This window comes from Ovis canadensis, chromosome 18 (assembly GCF_042477335.2).
Source record: "Ovis canadensis isolate MfBH-ARS-UI-01 breed Bighorn chromosome 18, ARS-UI_OviCan_v2, whole genome shotgun sequence".
Lineage (NCBI taxonomy): Eukaryota > Metazoa > Chordata > Mammalia > Artiodactyla > Bovidae > Ovis > Ovis canadensis.
The window spans coordinates 23,150,172-23,172,050 of NC_091262.1; the positions used below are offsets into that span (position 1 = coordinate 23,150,172).

Sequence of the window (21,879 nt, forward strand, 5' to 3'; positions counted from 1 at the left end):
GTGCTCAGCATGGCAGACTGTTCAACTTTTCAGCTCAAAGTAGTATTCAGTGGCGATTACTTTCAAACACATGAAAAAGAAAACAACTTATGTGAAAACTTACTTCTGAGACTTGAATGAGTCAAAGCAAGGTGACCAAAACAACTGAAAACCCACTAAGGTGGACTGTTGCAGTGGAGATAGTCAAGCAATTTTCAGAATACTTGAGCTGTCTTTCAGGGTTCATGTTCTGATGCTCTTCTGAATGCTTAAAAGATTAATCCAGCTCTTGGCTGCATAGTGGGTTAATATTTTCTTTTCCATTATGTGCTAGAAGCCCTCTTATAACACTTTACCATAAACACCATCAAGTTTTTAAGTGAAAAAGTCCTAAGGGATCAAAAGAAGATCTTGTGATAATCACTATCTGCTAAACTATATTGAAATTGCATCAGCTCTGCCTTGTCCTCAAAAATTAGAACCGATTGAAAGGTACTGCAGACATAGTTTCTCATTTGGAAAATGATTTGCTTTCACTTATTTCTAAACCCCCCCAAAAATAGTTGAGTGAATAAATTCCAGTCTAGATTATTTGGAGCTGATTTCAAATCAGCTCAATTGCTGGATTTCATCTCAGGAAGAAATAATATTTCACATTCCCTTTTAAATAGGAGATAAATGGGGATGTTCGTGCATCGGCAATTCAGTGGCATGTCCTTGGATATATATTTTGCCAAATTATTTAAGCCATGGCAGCTGTACCATTATTTTGAGAGCTGCTTTGGTAATCCTACATACATTTGGTAGCTCTACCAGAGTTTGCCAATGAGGGTTTGTCGGTCTGTCTAGCATCTGTTGTGATACAACCATGAACTCCTGGATTGTACCTCACTTGACTTTTTTTTAAAAAATGAACGATTTTAGAGGAAAAGATGTCTTTGGTATAAAACGTGTCATATTGTAACTATCATTATGCTCTTGATTTTTTCACTCGTCAGTGTCTTGGAGAGATTACCTTGTTAGTGGACAGATACAGATCATACATTCTGTTTCTAGATCCACATGTTATAACTAGTAAAATAGCCATATTACTCCCCTATATTAGAGGTAGATTCCTTTTGATATTATAAACAGCCCTGCAGTGAATATACCTGTACACACTTCCTTATGTGTCCAAGTATTTCTCATGTACTCCTAAGCATATTACTCATTTGCTATGAGTATTTTTCTAGCATGGCTACTTAGAGTGAAGTTGCTGGATCTGCGTGTTTTATATTTTAAGTTACTGGCAAATTACTTAGCAATTTTAATTTTCAGTTAAAGTCCTACCAGAATCTCTGATACAATTTTTCTCAACTCTATTTAAACTCACATGTACTCAGCCGCTCTAATTTTTTCTTTGCCTTTGCTTCTCCAAGAAGATGGAGACTCTCCGCAGTACCTTTCACTGAGTTTTCTGTCTGCCAGGGCAGGAGGGGCCAGGCAGCTTAATCATCGTTGCCAGATGTTTAGAAATAGGGCTGTTCATGTCCGCCGAGGTGGTGAGCCATTCAGAGACTGGGCAACATCAGTCAAAAAGGCAAACCGAATCACACCTGTTGGTCCTTTCCAAATACGGTCACAAAGACAATGACACATTTCCATTTCAAACACGACATTGGTGCCCAGGTTCAAATGATTGTTTCAGCCAGTTTTATACCTGAGTCTTATAGACTTTTGCTATTTTAGAAGATGGCTTTGTAAAATCTGGTGTTTTCTTAGGACATAGGGCCTAGGAGGAGATTGTCCAGATAACAACTTTCTAAGAATAACTCTCCATGCCGCCTTCACAAATTTCTGTTCCTCTTACACCCATGTCCTTTCCATTCTTGCTGCTGCCTCTTTGTCCAGACCCTTCTCACCAGCTCTTAACCATTTGTAGCTCCATATTTTCTTAGCCTGGAGAAGGCGATGGCACCCCACTCCAGCACACTTGCCTGGAAAATCCCATGGGTGGAGGAGCCTGGTAGGCTGCAGTCCATGGGGTCGTGAAGAGTCGGACACGACTGAGCGACTTCACTTTCACTTTTCACTTTCATGCATTGGAGAAGAAAATGGCAACCCACTCCAGTGTTCTTGCCTGGAGAATCCCAGGGATGGGGAGCCTGGTGGGCTGCCGTCTATGGGGTCGCACAGAGTTGGACACGACTGAAGCGACTCAGCAGCAGATTTACTTAGCCTTGGCAGGCCCTTCTCTCTTCCATCCACTTCACCGAGCTAAATCTTTACAGAGCACAAATCTGGATCTGATTTACTCCTGCTTAAAATAATTTCTTATTATCCAGACTCTTTGTCCTGTCTTTCAAAGTCCTCTGTGACAAGGGCTCTTCTGGCTTTTTTTTTTTTTTTTGCTTGTTTTGCTAAGTAGAAGATCTAGGCAGGAGAAGGAGAAAATAAAATTTAAAAGATTGCTTGTCCCCAACCCCAAGTTGGGCTATTCCATGTGGCTTCTACTGTCTTCCTCATGTTCTACCAAAACCAGTGTCGCCATCACTGGCGACGGGGCAGGGGGTGGGGGGAGACCAGGACCAGTAACAGAACAGAAAAGGGAACGCAGAAGTCAGATGTTGGGCCAGCTCACAGTAACATGGCTGGATTGAGTGTAGTCAAATAAAGGTTAAACAGATTTTAATGTGTTTTCAATTCTACAGTCTAAAACAGTGAGAATGCAATCAAATTACAGCTGTATTACAATGTTAGGCTACAGCAAATCTCTAGTTGGCTCTACCCAAGTGAAGGCATCTGATCAGGAAGTGGCCGACTATCTAACCCGTGAATTGTTTGTAACTCAGAACCTTTCAGTGCAATGAAGCCAACCCCATATATATTAATAACATACTTCATCTTTATTATTTAGAGTAAATTGTACATGAAAAATAATACTTCTGGGTCTCTTAGTAGAACATGTACATTCAGCTGATTTTTAAGATAAAAAGGATCAATCTTATATAGTTTTCTTTATCCTTTTCTGCCTGGTCCCCACTGTGACTAATGATATGCACTTATGAGTAGGCTAATGGAAGTCAGCAAAGTAATCCTGGCCTTGGGCCAGCTTCTTCTTTTCTTTAAGGATAATTGTTCAATATTGGGATTGGATCTCTAAAAATCTCTAAAATTAGCTTTTAGAATGTATTTCTCAAAATGAAAAATTGGCAGCCAACTAGATGTCCAAGAGAAGTAGCTTGATTCCATATACATAGTATATCAAGATTGCAATACAAGGCTACGAAATCTGTAGCCATATTCAAAAATGCAACATACTTTTGAAGAAAGTTAAAAAGCAAAAGCAAGTCCATATGTAAACTTAGTTCTCCGTGTGTATGGACCATGAACTTGTCAGGGTGGTAGACTTGAGAGCAATTTTATTTATTTAAAATTTCTCTTAATGTTACAATAATGAGCTACACTAGCTGTGGTGCTCTTAGTTGAGTGGTGACAATTGGACCAGAGGAGGATAATTCCTTCTTCCCTTATCCCAGGTTGGAGGCTGGAGGGGTTTCCCCAAGCAATTGCAAGCAAGGAGAAACTTCCCCAGGTGCCCTCATGGCGCCTGGTTTAAATGAACACTTGTATGAGAAACCTGAAGCTTCAGCCTAGGGTAGAATTCATCATGGCTTCCTTAGATACTGTAAACACACCTGGCTCTCTGAATCCGATGGATTGATTGTCATATAAGTGTGCAAAAAAGCCAGCAGATGGGATTGCCCAAGGGCTTTACTTGTCAAGGAACTGTGGGAAATGGGAGGGTTACTGGGAGTTTAGAGATGTGTGTGCATGCATGCTGTTGCTTCAGTTGTGTCTGACTCTTTGAGACCCTGTGGATTTTAACCCACCAGGCTCCTCTGTCTATGGGATTCTCTGGGCAAGAATACGGGGTGGGTTGCCATGCCCTCCTCCAGGGGATCTTCCTGAACCAGAATCGAACTTGCATCTCCTGCGACTTCTGCGTTGCAGGTGGATTCTTTACCGCAGAGCTGCCAGGGAAGTCTTTAGAGATGTGCAAATGATAATTTACTTTTCAGATATTTCAGAGGTGTATTCGGGAAATGCTTGAAACTCTCGATAGTCCATGAATTTGAATTTCAACCAAAGTTGCAAGAATATTTGAGTTGGTATTTTATCACCCTTGACCAGAGGGTGATGGACATGGAGAACACTGGACTGGGAAGGAAGTTGGAGATAGAAGTTGGGCCGGCTTGGAGTCCTTATGGGTTCACTAAGAACACAGTGTCATGTTGCCTGGTTTTCTCTGATAAGGTGAAGGTTTAACAGGAGACGGATATTGTAGACCTGCACTCTTTAGACTTGAAGTGTGGAGAGAACTAACTTGGGGAATCTCCAAAGTTTCTGAATCATTAAGCATAAGGCTATTTTTTGCCCAAGATTCCTCGTTAAATTTCTTATGCAGTCTCATCAAAACAAAACCAAACAGCAGCTTTAGACATTGCATCACTAGTCATAAGATTCTTAGAGTTTTGCTTACAACCCAGATATATTTGCAATTAACTGGATCTAGATGAAGTTAATTACGTCCACCCCTGTACGACAGAATCAGACATGACTGAGAGACTGAACTGAACCGGACAAGCTCCATACCTTGCACGGACTTCTATTGTTGCATTTCTCAGTTTCTATCCTTGTGTGCCTTAGCTTCTCTTATTCATGCCCTCCTCACCCACACACCCACACACCCACACTAGACTTTGTATGCCCAGTTTCTCCTTAATTAAACACTGACTTGTCCTGTGTTTCTGAGCTTCAGCTCTCATTCGTCCATGGACATGGTATTACCTTCTCCATCTCCTTTGGTGAGGATGAAATAAGAAGCCCGGAGGAATGTCCAGAGTCTGATGTGAACTGGCATGCTTAGTTTCTGGGCTGTTTTCTGTTAAACCTGATGTGACTTCGCATCAGTCATCTGAAGTCTCTGACTCTCTGTCTCTTTCACTGATAGCAAAAAGGTTTTTAAAAATTATGAAATGCAGGGGATAGCATGGAGGGGATAAATTAAGAATTTGGAGTTATCAAATATACATTCAGTTCAGTTCAGTTGCTCAGTCGTGTCCGACTCTTTGCGACCCCATGAATGGCAGCACGCCAGGCCTCCCTGTCCATCACCATCTCCCAGAGTTCACTCAGACTCACGTCCATCGAGTCTGTGATGCCATCCAGCCATCTCATCCTCAGTCGTCCCCTTCTCCTCCTGCCCCCAATCCCTCCCAGCATCAGAGTCTTTTCCAATGAGTCAACTCTTCACATGAGGTGGCCGAAGTACTGGAGCTTCAGCTTTAGCATCATTCCTTCCAAAGAAATCCCAGGGTTGATCTCCTTCAGAATGGACTGGTTGGATCTCCTTGTAGTCCAAGGGGCTCTCAAGAGTCTTCTCCAACACCACAGTTCAAAAGCATCAATTCTTCGGCACTCAGCCTTCTTCACAGTCCAACTCTCACATCCATACATGACCACAGGAAAAACAATAGCCTTGACTAGACGGACCTTAGTCGTCAAAGTAATGTCTCTGCTTTTGAATATACTATCTAGGTTGCTTATAACTTTTCTTCTACGGAGTAAGTGTCTTTTAATTTCATGGCTGCAGTCACCATCTGCAATGATTTTGGAGCCCCCCAAAATAAAGTCTGACACTGTTTCTACTGTTTCTCCATCTATTTCCCATGAAGTGATGGGACCGGATGCCACGATCTTAGTTTTCTGAATGTTGAGCTTTAAGCCAACTTTTTCACTCTCCTCTTTCACTTTCATCAAGAGGCTTTTTAGCTCCTCTTCACTTTCTGCCATAAGGGTGGTGTCATCTGCATATCTGAGGTTATTGATATTTCTCCCACCAGTCTTGATTCTAGCTTGTGTTTCTTCCAGTCCAGCGTTTCTCATGATGTACTCTGCATATAAGTTAAATAAGCAGGGTGACAATATATAGCCTTGACGTACTCTTTTTCCTATTTGGAACCACTCTGTTTTTCCATGTCCAGTTCTAACTGTTGCTTCCTGACCTGCATACAGATTTCTCAAGAGGCAGGTCAGGTGGTCTGGTATTCCCATCTCTTTCAGAATTTTCCACAGTTTATTGTGATCCACACAGTCAAAGGCTTTGGCATAGTCAATAAAGCAGAAATAGATGTTTTCCTGGAACTCTTGCTTTTTCCATGATCCAGCGGATATTGGCAATTTGATCTCTGGTTCCTCTGCCTTTTCTAAAACCAGCTTGAACATCTGGAAGTTCATGGTTCACGTATTGCTGAAGCCTGGCTTGGAGAATTTTGAGCATTACTTTACTAGCGTGTGAGATCAGTACAATTGTGTGGTAGTTTGAGCATTCTTTGGCATTGCCTTTCTTTGGGACTGGAATGAAAACTGACCTTTTCCAGTCCTGTGGCCATTGCTGAGTTTTCCAAATGTGCTGGCATATTGAGTGCAGCACTTTCACGGCATCATCTTTCAGGATTTGAAACAGCTCAACTGGAATTCCATCACCTCCACTACATTACTATATATAAAATAGGCAAACAACAAGGACCTGCTATATAGCACAGGGAACTCTATTTAATCTCTTGTAACCTGTAAGGGAAAAGAATCTGAATATATTGAACCAGTGTCTTCCACATTGCAGGCAGATTTGTTACTGTCTGAGCAACCAGGACAGCCCTATATATATATGTATAGTATTTATATATGTATATATATATAAGTGGAACAATTTGCTGTATGCTTAGAACTAGTACAACCTTGTAAGTTAACTATACTTCCATAAAAACAAAACCAAAAATATGTTCCCAGGTGACACAGTCATAAAGAATCCACCTGCCAAAGCAGGAGATGCAGGAGACATGAGTTTGATTCCTGGGTTTGATCCTGAGAAGATCCCCTGGAGGAGAGTATGGCAACCCACTCCAGTATTCTTGCCTGGAGAATTCCATGGACAGAGGAGCCTGGATAGAGTTGGCCATTACTTAAAACACATGCACACAGCAGCACACAAACTTGAGAGTTTCATTATTAGTGATAAGAAAATATATTACTGTTTAGTTTTGCAAAATTAACACCCCAAATTAATTCAACAGCACTTATTGCCATGCCAGTAATTTTTACATGAATTCTCCCCACTGGTCATGTTTCTTATGAATATCGGTGAGAGTGGTCCAATACACAAGCATTGCTCACTGGTAGATGATTTGCACCTGACACATATGCTAAATTTCCATGCTGTGCATAATTCTAGCTGGGGACCACATTTTTCCAGTCTTAGTTACTGCTGAAGTATGTGGGAATTGATTTTTTCCATGTTGTGCAAACCTGTTGTGAAAGCCCAGTGCCGTCAGCACTGTCTGTTTGTCCCTCTGGAGAATTATAGTTTTTAACCCTCTTTGGCTTTAGCCAGAGAAAGAAGCCAATGAAAGAAGTATGCTGAATTTGCTTGCTGCCTCTGGAGCTGTCTTATCCCACTGGGATGTGGAATCAGTCTCTGCAATGACCATCTCTTTTTACCATTCTTTGCATAAACATTCTTTCCTAAAGTGAATTTCGGAGAGAAGAGATATAGACAGCTTCTTTTTTTTTTTTTTTTTTAGGGTTAATCTGCCTAACTGAAGACTTTTACTGAAAAAAGTCGAGCTAACAACATAGAAGTATTCATGTCTCAAAGATCTAGAGAAAGATGAGTTGGAAATAGTAAGCATATTAGTGAGCTGGTGGGTTCTGAATATCGGTTGACTATGTGGGTTATTATTCTGACTTTACTGCCTTTTTGCTGAATGACCTTAGGTAAGTGATCTCACCTGTGTGAGGATTAAAGGAGGCAGTCAGTTCAGAATCTATGCTGGTTGTTGTTCAGTTGTTCAGTCATGTCCAACTCTTAGTGACCCAGTGGACTAAAGCAAGCCAGGCTACCCTGTCCTTTACCAACTCCTGCAGTTTGCTCAAACTCATGTCCGTTGAGTCAGTGATGCCATCCAACCATCTTATCTTCTGTCTCCCCCTTCTCCTCCTGCCCTCAATCTTTCCCAGCATCAGGATCTTTTCCAATAAGTCAGCTCTTTGCATCAGGTGCCCAAAATATTGGAGTTTTAGCTTCAGCATCAGTCCTTCCAATGACTATTCAGGGTTGATTTCCTTTAGGATGGACTGGTTGGATCTCCTTGCTGGTAGGAGCAGAGATCTTTGCTTTATACTCCAATGCCTAAGAAGTTCCCTGCACATAGTAGGTGCTCAGTTTATATTTCTTGAATGAATAGCTTCCTCCCAGAGTGACAGGAAATACCTAGGCTTTTCTTGAAGTTCCTTCAAAATATTTCTCCACATTTTCTGAAGGCTGCTTCATTGGAATGTTCTTACTGTTCTCCAGCAGTTAACTAACCCCAGCATTTTGTTTACTAAGCCAGACAAAAGCCAGTTAAGAGTCTAAACTCTCAAAGGACTTTCCCATCATCTGAAGTGTTTATTACTTGAACTAAAGTGGATGCACAATTTGAAGCTTCAACCAAGTTTAGTCTTTTTTTTTTTTAATTTTTATCGTTTTCAAAACAAGATATTTTATCAATATAGCTTACACATCAAATAGAAGAAGGCTATTCCCAATATTATCTTTATTTTCTAGACATAAATAACAAACAACTCCAGTAATCAATTTACTGCAATTGTAATAGATTTTGACAGAGTTTATGTATTGTGTACAATGCTAACATAATGCTGACTTCCAAGGATAGAGGCCAGAATTTCTAGTTTGGTTATGTTAAATGGAAAAAAAAAAAATCCACTACTGAATGTAGTTTTACTACGTTCGAGATGAATTTTTATAAATAAAATTGTTTATAGCAGTTTCTAATCAGAAAATTGAAATTATCTGTGGCAATGTAACCACTAACAGCGTGTATACTATGAAAATATTTCAATAATTAATGCATGCTCCATCTAGAGTAATTGACAGGGGGTCATAAATGTAATGGGCCATCTGTGTTTGATTTGTACACGAGAATGCTTAAAGGGATAGGCAGGTAGTTCAAGATTCCCTGGCCAAAAGATTTGTTTCAATTCCTCCAAGTAGCAGGGCCATTTACCATGTTTTTTCCTCTTTTTTTCTCCTTCAAGTCTTTTCCAGATTTCTACTTCAGCCCTGCATTTCTCACTACTTCTCATTCTGATTCAAGTCTCTTTCCAAGTTTTGATGTGTATGTGAATCAACAGCAATCTTCAACAATCAGACTGAGCTCTCTGAACCATTTCAGCAGCAACTTAAAAGTCACACACGTGATGAAAAAAATAATAAGAGGCTCACTCCAATGCTGTGATTATCATTCACTCTGCTCAGTCCGATCACTTCAAAAATTATTTTGCAAATTTTTCTCTGTCAGTAAGCAAACAACCTTGCTTATATCTGTTAACAATAGGACCGCTAGGAATTGTAGTAAGATTTTTATAATTCTTTCCTTTTTGAGTGGACCATAATTGTCCTATTTCTGGAAGTGAAGTGGTCTTGGTGGACATTAGAAGAGGCTCTAGAATTTTCCGTGCAGGGAAACCAAAGAGCATTGAATCATTGCCTGGAACACTGTGCTGTGATTCAGATCCAATTCATCCAAAAACACGTATTCAACTGGAATTTACTAACTATTTACCTTCTGCTAGATAATGTGCTAAACAGTGATCATGTTGAAAGCCATGTGCCTGGTTGGTTGAACTAAAGCAACAAGATCCCTGCCCCCAGGAATCTCACATTCTAGTAAATGCAGCTTCATCCTTTGATATCACATAGGCACCATAAGCTCTATGCCTAGAAGACTAAATATGCCATCTCTCCTGATCACCTTACTCCTTTCCTTCTGTGTTGCCTATTTGGGAAAAATATGCAACCATCTACCAAATTTCCCAAGTACAATTCTCCTAGATTCTTCCCTTCCTTTTTCCCCTTCACAAAAGCAATTCACCATTTCTGTCAATGCCAGCTCCTGACCACTGCATGACTCTGCTTCCATATTCAAAAGAATATGGAATTTTGCCTGTAATATTGCAACAGATTTTCATATTATTTTCCAGCCTAGTCTTCATACTATGTATCACCAGAAGGATATTTTGAACATTAAGATGCTAATACCATGATGTCATTTCCCTGTAAAAACATCCTTGTAATAATAACTCTACAACTGCCTTAAAGACAAAACCCAAACTTAACACGGTGGAAAGAAAGACTTTCGCTAATGTGCGCTGGACCTGACTCTATAGGACCACCTCTTGCCACCCATCCTGATCTTGAGTTACACAGAAGTGTATTCTCTGAGCACAACTGGATACCTCAGTGCCTTTGAACATGCAATTTCCTCTGCCTGGAATGCTTGGAATTTTTTCTTCTATTCCCTTGGGCAACCTCTCTCCACCTATCAAACTCATCTCAGACAGATGATGCCTTTTGTTGACAGCTTCTCTTCCTTGATGTTTGCCTGGGTTATCAGTGGCCTTTCTGGGGGAATATTCCAGGTCTCCTCAATGGCAGTATGGCTCAGATCTGCGTCCTTGCTTCAGGTGGCCACCAGTGCCTTATGTGGGAGATGTGTTGAGGAGGAAGTATTGAGGGACATTCACAGCGTGTCCAGCACAAGCTAAGTTTAGTCCAAGACAGGACAGAGTTTAAAGGCAGGTCTCACAAATCATCATCTTTTTAAAATCAGGTTGGCAGCAGAGAAGTTACTCTTTTTTTTTTTCCCTCCCATGCTGTTGTTTATTCAGAATGTATTCTTTTTTGGACATGATTTCTTTCTCTTGGACATGAGTCAATATTTCAGAAAGTAGACCCTAGTCTTCTCTTTTTCCAAGCTAATTTTTCTTAAATGTTTTTTGGTTTTAAATATTTCTTAATATTCAGTTACATCATATATTAACAAATATATTTTAATTGCCTTCACCTGGGCCTTTCATGGTTTCCAAAAGCCTCTAAGATGTAAGAAACTATTTAAATTACTTTTATCTTAATTATTGTTTTCTTTCGTTTTCAATTCATTGTTTTAGTTTTTATAAGTTTGCACTATGTGATATGAAAAAGTACCCAAATAGCTCAATGCTGTCTAATTAAAAACCTATGCTTTCTCCATGTCTAGTATAAACCACTTTTATGTATGGTTAATTCTTATCATTATGTTTTGAAAAAATTAAAAAATAAAACATAGTCTAAGAATATTTATTGGTATTACATTGGATTCACAGATTATTATAGAATGATTTTTTAGCATTTAGATGAGAGGATTCTTTTTAAATGTCTGGGTTTTGTTTTTGTTTAATTATGTCCTTTTTTTTTAAATTGGGTTTTATTGAGTATCTTAATTTTTGAAAAAAAGTTAATCAGTTCCATTGTGGCATTTTACATAGTGCTAACTGACCATATTAAGAAAAAAATACAGGACAACTATCCAATTATTCATGTATTTGCCATCGTAAAGGTAATATCTGAATTTTTAGGATATATTTTTATTTTTTTCAGATACATTTTTGTTTTTGAACAGGCACAGCCCCTGTCTTTCTGTCCTATGGAAATGAAGGAAACACCAGCTACCCTTCTGATTTTAATCAGAAAATATAAATATAAAATATGAATTCAATAAATATCTAAGCTTGGCTTTTACTATTTCCAGAACATGTGTTCACTATCTTTTACTAAATAAAGCATGCTTTGGAGTGATAAGAAAAAAAGAGAACTTTAAAAATTGTTAATGAACATGGTTAACATTTGTATTGAAGTAAAAGCGTAGTTTAAGATAAAACGCAGTTACCCCAGGAAGAAAATGCGGTCCGTGGTCAAGGAACCTGCGTCTGTGGTTGTTTGAAATGTTGCTGAGTGTGACCTGCTCTGTAGATGTGGCTGGAAGGAGACAGAGGATGGTGACACGGGTCATCCTTTGTTTCTCTTTATGCTCCAGGCTTAGGAGGTTGATATTTGCCTTCAACATATTGAACTAGTGGTTCTTGATTCATCCTAATGATCAGAAGAATTTTAATGTATTTTTCTGTATACCTAAACACTAAAAAAACAATATTAGCTAGAGTCCCTGCCACCCAGATGTTCAGAGTTCAAAGCAAGCAACAACATGGCAGGCCAGAGGCAGCTGAGCCATCTATCAGACACATGCATGGCCTGATGAGACAGCACATTAAAAGGCTTAGCTGAGGGCAGTTTCAGCTGGTGGAGATGAGCGTCCAACTGTGTTTTCCACCAACATGTAGTTTCTTCCACTGTTTTCCGATACTATAGGGCAATGTATACTCATTACAGAGAAAAATTAGAATATGCAAAGTAAAACTAAGACACCCTCAAAATGAATTTTCCCTTTCACCACAAATCAGCTATTGTGATTATACTACTACATATTCTTGTAAATTAATAAAATTGCATCTTATACTACATACGCTTTGTAACCAGCCTTTTCCATTTCATAGATCATCAGATATATCCTCATTACTAGACTGACTGACTCAGTCTCATTTTTATGACCTCAAGTTATTCCATTTCTGGATTTACTGATGTGTATTTCAATGATTCACATTTACGATAGGTTCTGGTTGTTTCTAACTTCTTTATCTGAAGATGTTGCTTTAAAATATGTAGAGTAAGATGTCTTGATTGGTACAATCATCTCAAATGTTCGTGTGCTAGAACAAGAAACTGCTGTTTATTAAGAAAGCATGTGGCAATCTGCGTGGGAGGGGAGTTTGAGGGAGAATGGATCCATGTACATGTTTGGCTGAGTCCTTTTGCTATTCAGCTGAAACTGTCACAACATTGTTAATCAGCTATACCCAGATACAAAATAAAAAGTTAAAAAAAAAGCATGTTACATGCTGCAAATCAGTTCATTTATCACCTTAAAAAATTGAAACATACAGAAAACTGAGAATAAGATATAACTACTTCAAGTTGACATGATTCTTTATTGAAAAATTTGGAATGCTATATTTTAAAAACAAACCAGTCCAACATTTGAGAGTGATGGTAAAAAAGTTTGGAAGGCGAGGTGGATGTTTTAAGGATATTAGCTCAAGAGTAGACTTTAGAGGGCATCCCTGGTGGCTCAGCAGTAAAGAATCTGCCTGCAAGGCAAGAGAATGCGTTCAATCCCTGGGTCAGGAAGCTTCCCTGAAGAAAGATCGGCAAACCCACTCCAGTATTCTTGCCTGGGAAAATCCACGGACAGAGGAGCCTGGTGGGTTACAGTCCATGGGGTCGAAAGAGTCAGACATGACTGAGCAACTAAGCAACAACAACAAGACAAGACTTTGGAGGCGAATAGACAGCTGAAAAGTGAAAGTCGCTCAGTCGTGTCTGACTCTTGGCGGCCCCGTGGACTATACAGTCCATGGAAATCTCCAGCCCAGAATACTGGAGTGGGTAGCTGTTTCCTTCTCCAGGGGATCTTCCCAACCCAGGGATTGAACCCAGGTCTCCTGCATTGTAGGTGGATTCTTTACCAGCTGAGCCACAAGGGAAGCCCAATAAACAGCTGATTGAATCTTAGCTTTCCAGCTGGGTCTGGTCATGATCACAGGGGCCCCAGACTACCTGTAGGGAGAATACCTAGCATCATACTTGGCACCCTGTAGGGCTAGGAGAGTTGGGACCCATGTAAATGAGATGGAAGAACTAGGGTCACAGAACGTGAGGAAGGGGGATGTAAAGATGGAGGGGGAGATGGCAAGAATGTGAAGGAAATGCTCAAATGACTCTTTGTGCCTGAGAAATGGGGCAAGAACTTGGTGATGGAATGAGGAGAGAGAAAATGCCACCAAGTGCCGCATTGCAACAGAACAACGGTTAGGTGGTGAGGAGGGCAGCAGCTAAAACATGGCATTCATGGTGATAATAACAGCAGCTTATACTTACACAGCACTCAGTAGGTGCCAGACGACAAGACCTGTAAGACTAAGTATTTATACTCTAAGTATATTCACCTTTTAATTCTCACCATCCCCTATCTGACCCACCTCCTACACCTGCTGTAAGGATTAAATAGGTTAATATTTGCAAAGCACTTAAAATAGTGTTCCATAAATGTTTCTAAGTAAAGTCCTCCTTTTACTGAGGCACAGAGACGTCAAGACTCTTGCCTGAGGCCACACGGTTAGCCAACGGCAGGACTGGGGCCGGGATCTGGCCATCTGCACCAGAGCCCATTCTTCCTTGGAGACATCCCTGGACACACAGGACAGCGATGGGGAACAGCTGCTTCTGGCCTGACTTTATTTCACCCAGAAGAGAATGGCCAAAGCTTGCTTCCTTTCTCCACATGAATGGTCCTTAAAGCTCAAGCTTTCTGGACACTCACTGGACTGCTGGTGGCTACATTACGGCTGCCTATCTTGCCCACTTCCATCCACTCCATCCTCTTTGGGGTGAACTTGGTGGGGAGGGCACTCTCTTGAGAAGTTTGGCATAATATTATTTAGCAAACTGGAAATGAAATAGAGAACCAACTTGTCAAAATGTCACCATTACAAGGAAAGGATTTAAAATTTCTCTTACATCCTCGATGTTTTCAAGACCATTGAATTAAGACTGGGCTAGCGGCTTCCCTTTCTTGTCCTTTTCCCATCTCCACTTTCCCTTGGGGGGCTTCCACCTCTCAGTTAGTTCCCACCCCATCATCCTGGGCCTACTATAACTATAGGGATAATAACAGCAATGCTGCGAGCTCATGGTTGTGGAGTTCTTATTACATGTCAGGCGCACTCATGCATTATCTCACTTAATCCTCATAGCGGCTTTGTGAGGGAAGAACTTTTTTTTCACCTGCTTTATATATGAAGAAACTGAAGTTTGGGAAAAGATAAATCACTTAACTGCTAAGTGGAAAAGGTGGCACTGGAGCCCAGCTCTATCTTGCCCAGATCTGATTGTCGCACCCTCTCCTCTAACAGAATCCCCTTTCATTTAGTTCAATCACTCAGTCCCCATGGACTGCAGTATGCCAGGCCTCCCTGTCCATCACCAATTCCCAGAGCCTACTCAAAGTCATGCCCATTGAGTCAATGATGCCATCCAACCGTCTCATCCTCTGTCGTCCCCTTTTCCTCCTGCCTTCAATCTCTCCCAGCATCAGGGTCTTTTCCAGTGAGTCAGTTCTTCGCATCAGGTGGCCAAAGTATTGGAGCTTCAACTTCAGCATCGGTCCTTCCAATGAATATTCAGGACTGATTTCCTTTAGGATGGACTGCTTGGATCTCCTTGCAGTCCAAGGGACTCTCAACAGTCTTCTCCAGCACCACAGTTCGAAAGCATCAGTTCTTCTGCACTCAGCTTTCTTTATGATCCAACTCTCACATCCATACATGGTTACTGGAAAAACCATAACTTTGACTAAATGGACCTTTGTCAGCAAAGTAATGTCTCTGCTTTTTAATACGCTGTCTAGGTTGGTCATAGCTTTTCTTCCAAGGAGTAAGCATCTGGTTGATTTCATGGCTGCAGTCACCATCTGCAGTGATTTTGGAGCCCAAAAAGATAAAGTCTCTCACTGTTTCCATTGTTTCCCCATCCATTTGCCATGAAGTGATAGGACCAAATGCCATCATCTTCGCTTTTTGAATATTGAGTTTTAAGCCAATTTTTTCACTCTCCTCTTTGACCTTCATCAAGAGGGTTTTCATTTCCTCTTCACTTTCTGCCATAAGACTGGCATCATCTGCATATCTAGGGTTATTGATATTTGTTTCATATCTGGTTCTTTCTCCTGGTAATCTTGATTCCAGCTTGTGGTGTATCCAGCCTGGCATTTTGCATGATGTACTCTGCATAGAAGTTAAATACGCAGGGTGACAATATACTGCCTTGATGTACTCCTTTCCCAATTTGGTAGCAGTCTGAACTGTTGCTTAACTTGCATACAGATTTCTTAGGAGGCAGGTAAGATGGTCTGGTGTTCCCATCTCTTGAAGAATTTCCCACAGTTTGTTGTGATCCACACAATCAACGTCCTTGGCATAGTCAATAAGTCAGAATTTTCTGGAATTCTCTTGTTTATTCTATGATCCAACGGATGTTGGCAATTTGTTCTCTGGTTCCTCTGCCTTTTTCAAAATCCAGCTTGAATGTGGTTCACATACTGTAGAAGCCTGGCTTGGAGAGTTTTTAGCATTACTTTACTGACATGTAAGATGAATGCAATTGTGCAGTAGTTTGAAAATTCTTTGGCATTGCCTTACTTTGGGATTAGAATGAAAACTGAGCTTTTCCAATCCCGTGGCCACTGCTGGTTTTTCCAAATTTGCTGATATATTGAGTGCAGCACTTTCACAGCATCATCTTTTAGGATTTGAAGTAGCTCAACTGGAATTCCATCACCTCCACTAGCTTTGTTCATAGTGAAGCTTCTTAAGGCCCACTTGACTTTGCATTCCAGGATGTCTGGCTCTAAGGTGAGTGATCACACGGTTGTGGTTATCAGGGTCATGAAGATCTTTTTTATATAGTTCTTCTGTGCATTCTTGCCACCTCTTCTTAATATCTTCTGCTTCTGTTAGGTCCATAGCATTTCTGTCCTTTATTGAGCCCATCTTTGCATGAAATGTTCCCTTGTGATCTTAATTTTCTTTAAGAAATTTCTAGTCTTTCCCATTCTATTATTTTCCTCTATTTCTTTGCACTTATCACTGAGGAATGCTTTCTTATCTCTCCTTGCTATTCTTTGGAACTCTGCATTCAAATGGGTATATTTTCCTTTTCTCCTTTGCCTTTAGTTCTCTTCTTTTCTCAGCTATTTGTAAGGACTCCTCAGACAACCATTTTGCCTTTTTGCATTTCTTTTTCTTGGAGACGGTCTTGATCACTGCTTCCTGTTCAATGTCACTAACCTCTGTCCATAATTCTTCAGACCCTGTGTCTATCAGACCTAATCCCTTGAATCTATTTGTCACTGCCACAGTATAATCATAAGGGATATGATTTTGGTCATACCTGAATGGTCTAGTGGTTTTCCCTGCTTTCTTCAATTTAAGTCTGAATTTTGCAATAAGGAGTTCACGATCTGAGCCAGTCAGCTTCTGGTCTTGTTTTTGCTGACGGTATAGAGCTTCTCCATCTTTGGCTGCAAAGAATATAATCAATCTGATTTCAATACTGACCATTTGGTGTTGTTCATGGGTAGAGTCGTCCCTTGTGTTATTGGAAGAGGGTGTTTGTTATGACCAGTGCGTTCTCTTGGCCACACTCTTAGGCTTTGCCCTGCTTCATTTGGTACTCCAAGGCCAAACTTGCCTGCTACTCCAGGTATCTCTTGGCTTCCTGCTTTTGGATTCCAGTCCCCTGTGATGTAAAGGACTTCTTTTTTGGGTGTTAGTTCTAGAAGGTCTTGTGGTTCTTCATAGAACCGTTCAACTTCAGCCTCTTCAGCATTAGTGGTTGCCGCATAGACTTGGATTACTGTGATATTGAGTGGTTTGCCTTGGAATCCCCCTTAGCATTCAGTTTTCCACCATCACCTAAGTTTTGAAGATTCGTGGGTTGATGTGCATAGGTTTCCCAGAGTTAGATACTCTGGCAAGTTTTATACCTTCCATATGAAAAAATAAATCCTACACATATTTAAAGAAGTTCTATCAATGGGCAAAAAGCTGTGCTCTGTACTTTGGGAATAGAAACAATCAAGAGGAAGAGATTCTAATTTTGTGAGATAATGTATACAGAAATGATCATAAAACAAATATGGCAACTCTGTAGCTGTGACATTTATTCAGCTACAAGAATAGCAGCTGAATAACCACAACTATAAAATGTAGTAGCTGAATAGTAAAATATATACTATGTGAGACAGTCAAGAAAGCTTTGTACTCAGACAAAAAACTATATCCTGAGATTGTCTTTATTGTTTAAAAAATAAAAACTGAAAGTAAATTTAAACTAAATTTACTTGAACTAAATTTACTTAAACTACTTGAACTAAAAAGTAACAAAACTAAAGAAGGAGGTAGTTAGTAAAGATTAAAAACTAAAATTTATGGAGTCAAAACAAACAAAAATAGATAGGTAAAATCAAAATTAGGTGCTTTGAAAGATTAATGAACTAAATATATCCTAGGAAAGCCTGGTTAGAGAGAAAGTTATATAAATACAGCACAGTAAAGGAGACATAATCATAGATATGGAGAAGAGAAAACTCTCTGGTGGGTATTATGTGCAGATCTATAGAAATAAATATGGAAAACTGAAGGCAATGGATAATTTCCTAGTAAAAATACCAAAAGTGATCATTTAAAGAACCATGAATAGATCAATTATTATTGACACTGGAGAGTAAAAGATTTATTATTAAAAAAAGCACCAGACCTAAATGGTTTTATAGATGAATTCCTTATTAAAAATCAGTTTCAATGTGATAGAAAAATCTATTCAACCATAAAAAGGAAAGGTAGTAAAATTATTTTGTGAAGATTGCTTCTAAAGACAGCACAGAATTTGAAGACCAATTTCTACCAAGAATTATAAGCAAAATGTTAGCAAATCAAATCCATCAGTCATGGTTACTAGAAGTGTATGTCATGGTTACTAGAGTCTATTACCAGAATGCAAGAATGAATGTTCAGTTTTATGTAAATTGCGGGAAGGCTCCAATCATTTACAACGGATGCAATGGTGGCCAGTGAAGTCTTAATGTGCAACTCTTAAACTCTAGTTCTTGAACAGTTTGGAAATTGTAGGAGTGAGGTAAGGATACAAGGTGGACATGGGGGGAAAAAGGAAGAGGTCATTTAGCTTTAAGCATTGCACGAGTTGTTTGTGCTTATTTAATTTGGAGGATGTGCAAATTGAAGAGAGGTGTGATAAATAAGGAAAGAACCTGTAAAGAATATCAACCATGTTCTAAGCACTTGCTAGGTGCTCTGCATAAAATGTCATTAGTGGTTTAATCAGGTCTGTGTTAACATGCAGGATATACCTGTGCACAGGCACTTCAATAAGGAACTTAATAAGGAACTTAATAAGTTCCTCGGTAAGGAACTTCTCAGAGAACAAAGTTAACTTATTTTATATATAACTTATTATATATGTAATATCATACATACATACAAGTGAAGTGAAGTGAAGTGAAAGTCACTTAATCGTGTCTGACTCTTTGCGACCTCATGAACTATACAGTTCTCGGAATTCTCCAGGCCAGAATACTGAGTGGGTAACCTTTCCCTTCTCCAGGGGATCTTCCAAACCCAGGGACTGAACCCAGGTCTCCTGCATTGCAGGCGGATTCTTTACCACTGAGTCTCAAGGGAAGCCAGTATGAATATAAATATATATATTATATTTTATATGTAACTTATTTTATATATAGCTTATATTATAAAAATAATTATTAAGGAACAAAATCCAACATATTGTTTTAAAAATGTTGGTTAGGAGAGGAGCTTTTACATACACCATTATTATGGAAATTGACTACAAATAAGCACTTCAAATACTTTATATATAATATATATAAAGTATAATTACATATATATAATGTATATAAAATATTTGAAATGTTTATATAATATATAATATTTATGTATTATGTATACATATACATACACAATATATTTTATATATAATATATATTATGGAAATTGACTACAAATAAACATGTCAAATACTTCATTGACAGATGTCATTCATGAGACAAGAGAGACAGTAATTTTAGCTGACACATGAGTTCATAGACCCTGACACTCCTTTACAGGCCCATTAGGATGGTTTTGCTGGTTGCAGCTTCAGAGAACTAATACTCACCCTGTAAAGACATCCCTGCTCACTGTGACCTTCTCAAGCAATCTTGACTGGGTAAGTGCCTCCTGGTTGTAGCATCTCTGAAAGAGGACCTTCTAAGCTCACAATGCCTGGGCAGAAGTTTCTTTGCTCTCCAGCACAGCTCTGTCTGGAGCCCCTTGGGGTCCTGGGGGAGGAGAGTGGGTCTCAAGCGGAAGGAGGAGATCTCTGGACATAGTTTTGCCAGGAAGCAGTCTCCCATTATGGCCCCTTGAGGATGCTTTCTCCTTTATGTGTCTCTGGCATAGCCTGGGAGCTGCTTTGTAGGTTTCTGTTTTCTGTTTATCTTCAGATAGGGGATTCTGTGCTACAATTATCCTCTCTTGCAGACCTGGTGCCTTCCTATGGGGAGGGGAGAACTCTTTTCTCTAAAGAGCAACAGAGCAGAGCTCTGGTCCAAAGATATTGCTAAGAGAATTTAAACAAAGTAAACTGCGGACACCTCAGATGCTAGACTTGGTAACTTAACAAGGTGGAGTAACAACTATTAGGTCAGCGACTGTAAGCCTATCCTATAAACAATGATTATAAGATTTAAACAGGGCTTTGCCTCCCAACAACTATGTCAGCAGCCAGTGGGTGATAGCTACGGAGCTACCCTGTCTTTCTGCTTCATCACTTAAAGTGACAGTATCCAGCCTCCCACTCTGCATCTATCATAAAGACACATTGATTTCCTTTCTGGAGAAACGCATATTTCTTTTCTCCTGCTAAAAAGATAAATCTGACAGATTTTAATCAAATGTAGTTGTTCACAACTGCAGAAATGCGTCCAGTGCACAGATGAAAACAAAAATATACCAGCAACTAAAGAAAGAGTTTGGTGGCCAGCTTTGTTTGTAGAAAATACTTATATTAACACACATCCACGTGCGCCCACGCATGCACTCTCTCTCTCTCTCACAAGGCAGTAAAGCCTGAGAGTTGATTATTATAAGATTCTTCCAGATAGTGTTTTGTTTGTTGTGACATCAGTAAATGTCGACCTCAGTTTAAATTTTCACTAAAGATGTGTTCTTCAGATTCTCTGTTTAACCCTAAGATTCTAGAATACTGGGCTTCGGTCTTTAAAATGAGGTCATTCCCAAGCTGAAACTTGGCTTTCAGAGGAAACATCATTTGAGATGTGATATGTGATATTTGAGATCTGACAGGTTTATGTGGTATATAGTCCATCCGAAAGGAAATCAACCTTGGATATTCATTGGAAGGACTGATGCTGAAGCTAAAGCTCCAATACATTGGCCACCTGATATGAAGAGCTGACTCATTGGAAAAGTCCCTGATGCTGGGAAAGATTGAAGGCAAAAGGAAAAGAGGGCAACAGAGGATGAGATAGTTGGATGGCATCACTGAATCAATGGACATGAGTTTGACCAAACTCCAAGAGACAGTGAAGGACAGGAAAGCCTGACATGCTGCAGTCCATGGGGGTCACAAAGAGTTGAACAACAATGACAGCAACAAATGGAAGGATGAAGCATCTTCACGTCCTTATCCAATGGGTTCCCATAATGTTATTTTTGTTCCTGACTTGGCTAAGATTCAGCTAAATGCACTGTGAAGCATTTGCATTATTTCATAAATTTATATATTGATTTGGAGTAGCTCAAATTTTTCTTTTCAATGTATCTAAGGGAGCCAAGATGTTTTATACATATATATATATATATTTCTGAATTAAAACATTTAACCTTATTTTTTTAATTCTTGGATATGAGTAATTCTGTGACAGAGAGAGACTTAAAGTCTACAGGGCTTGATGCTGTTTTACATCTTACTCATTGATTAGGTCATGTCCTCCCACGGGTTGCACAGAGCTGGATTTTCCATGGCATTTTTCTAAATTTTTGAGCCTTTAGTATGGTTTTCTTCTTCTCAATATAGATATGATTGATCACATTTTCATTAGAATGGAGAGATTGGATGCCTCTTGCCCACACCTAGTGGCAATTTCCTGCCCAGATATATTGGCATAATGTATCTTATTTCAGCTACTTTACAGAGGTTAAAAAAAATAATCCACATCCTGAATTAAAGTGTGGAGATACAGTTTTTGTTTTTTTAACTTTTTATTTTGC

General features: G+C 39.5%; 1 long non-coding RNA gene across 1 annotated transcript in view; it reads left to right on the top strand.

Moving 5' to 3' along the window:
- The window catches only part of LOC138423512 (uncharacterized), a 38,365-nt gene extending 16,863 nt beyond the window's left edge, over positions 1-21,502 (top strand). Inside the window, exons 5-6 of the long non-coding RNA XR_011250297.1 lie at positions 19,713-19,813; positions 20,944-21,502. This is a non-coding gene — a long non-coding RNA (uncharacterized lncRNA). The remainder of the gene's footprint in view (positions 1-19,712; positions 19,814-20,943) is intronic.
- The last annotated feature ends 377 nt before the right edge of the window (positions 21,503-21,879 follow it).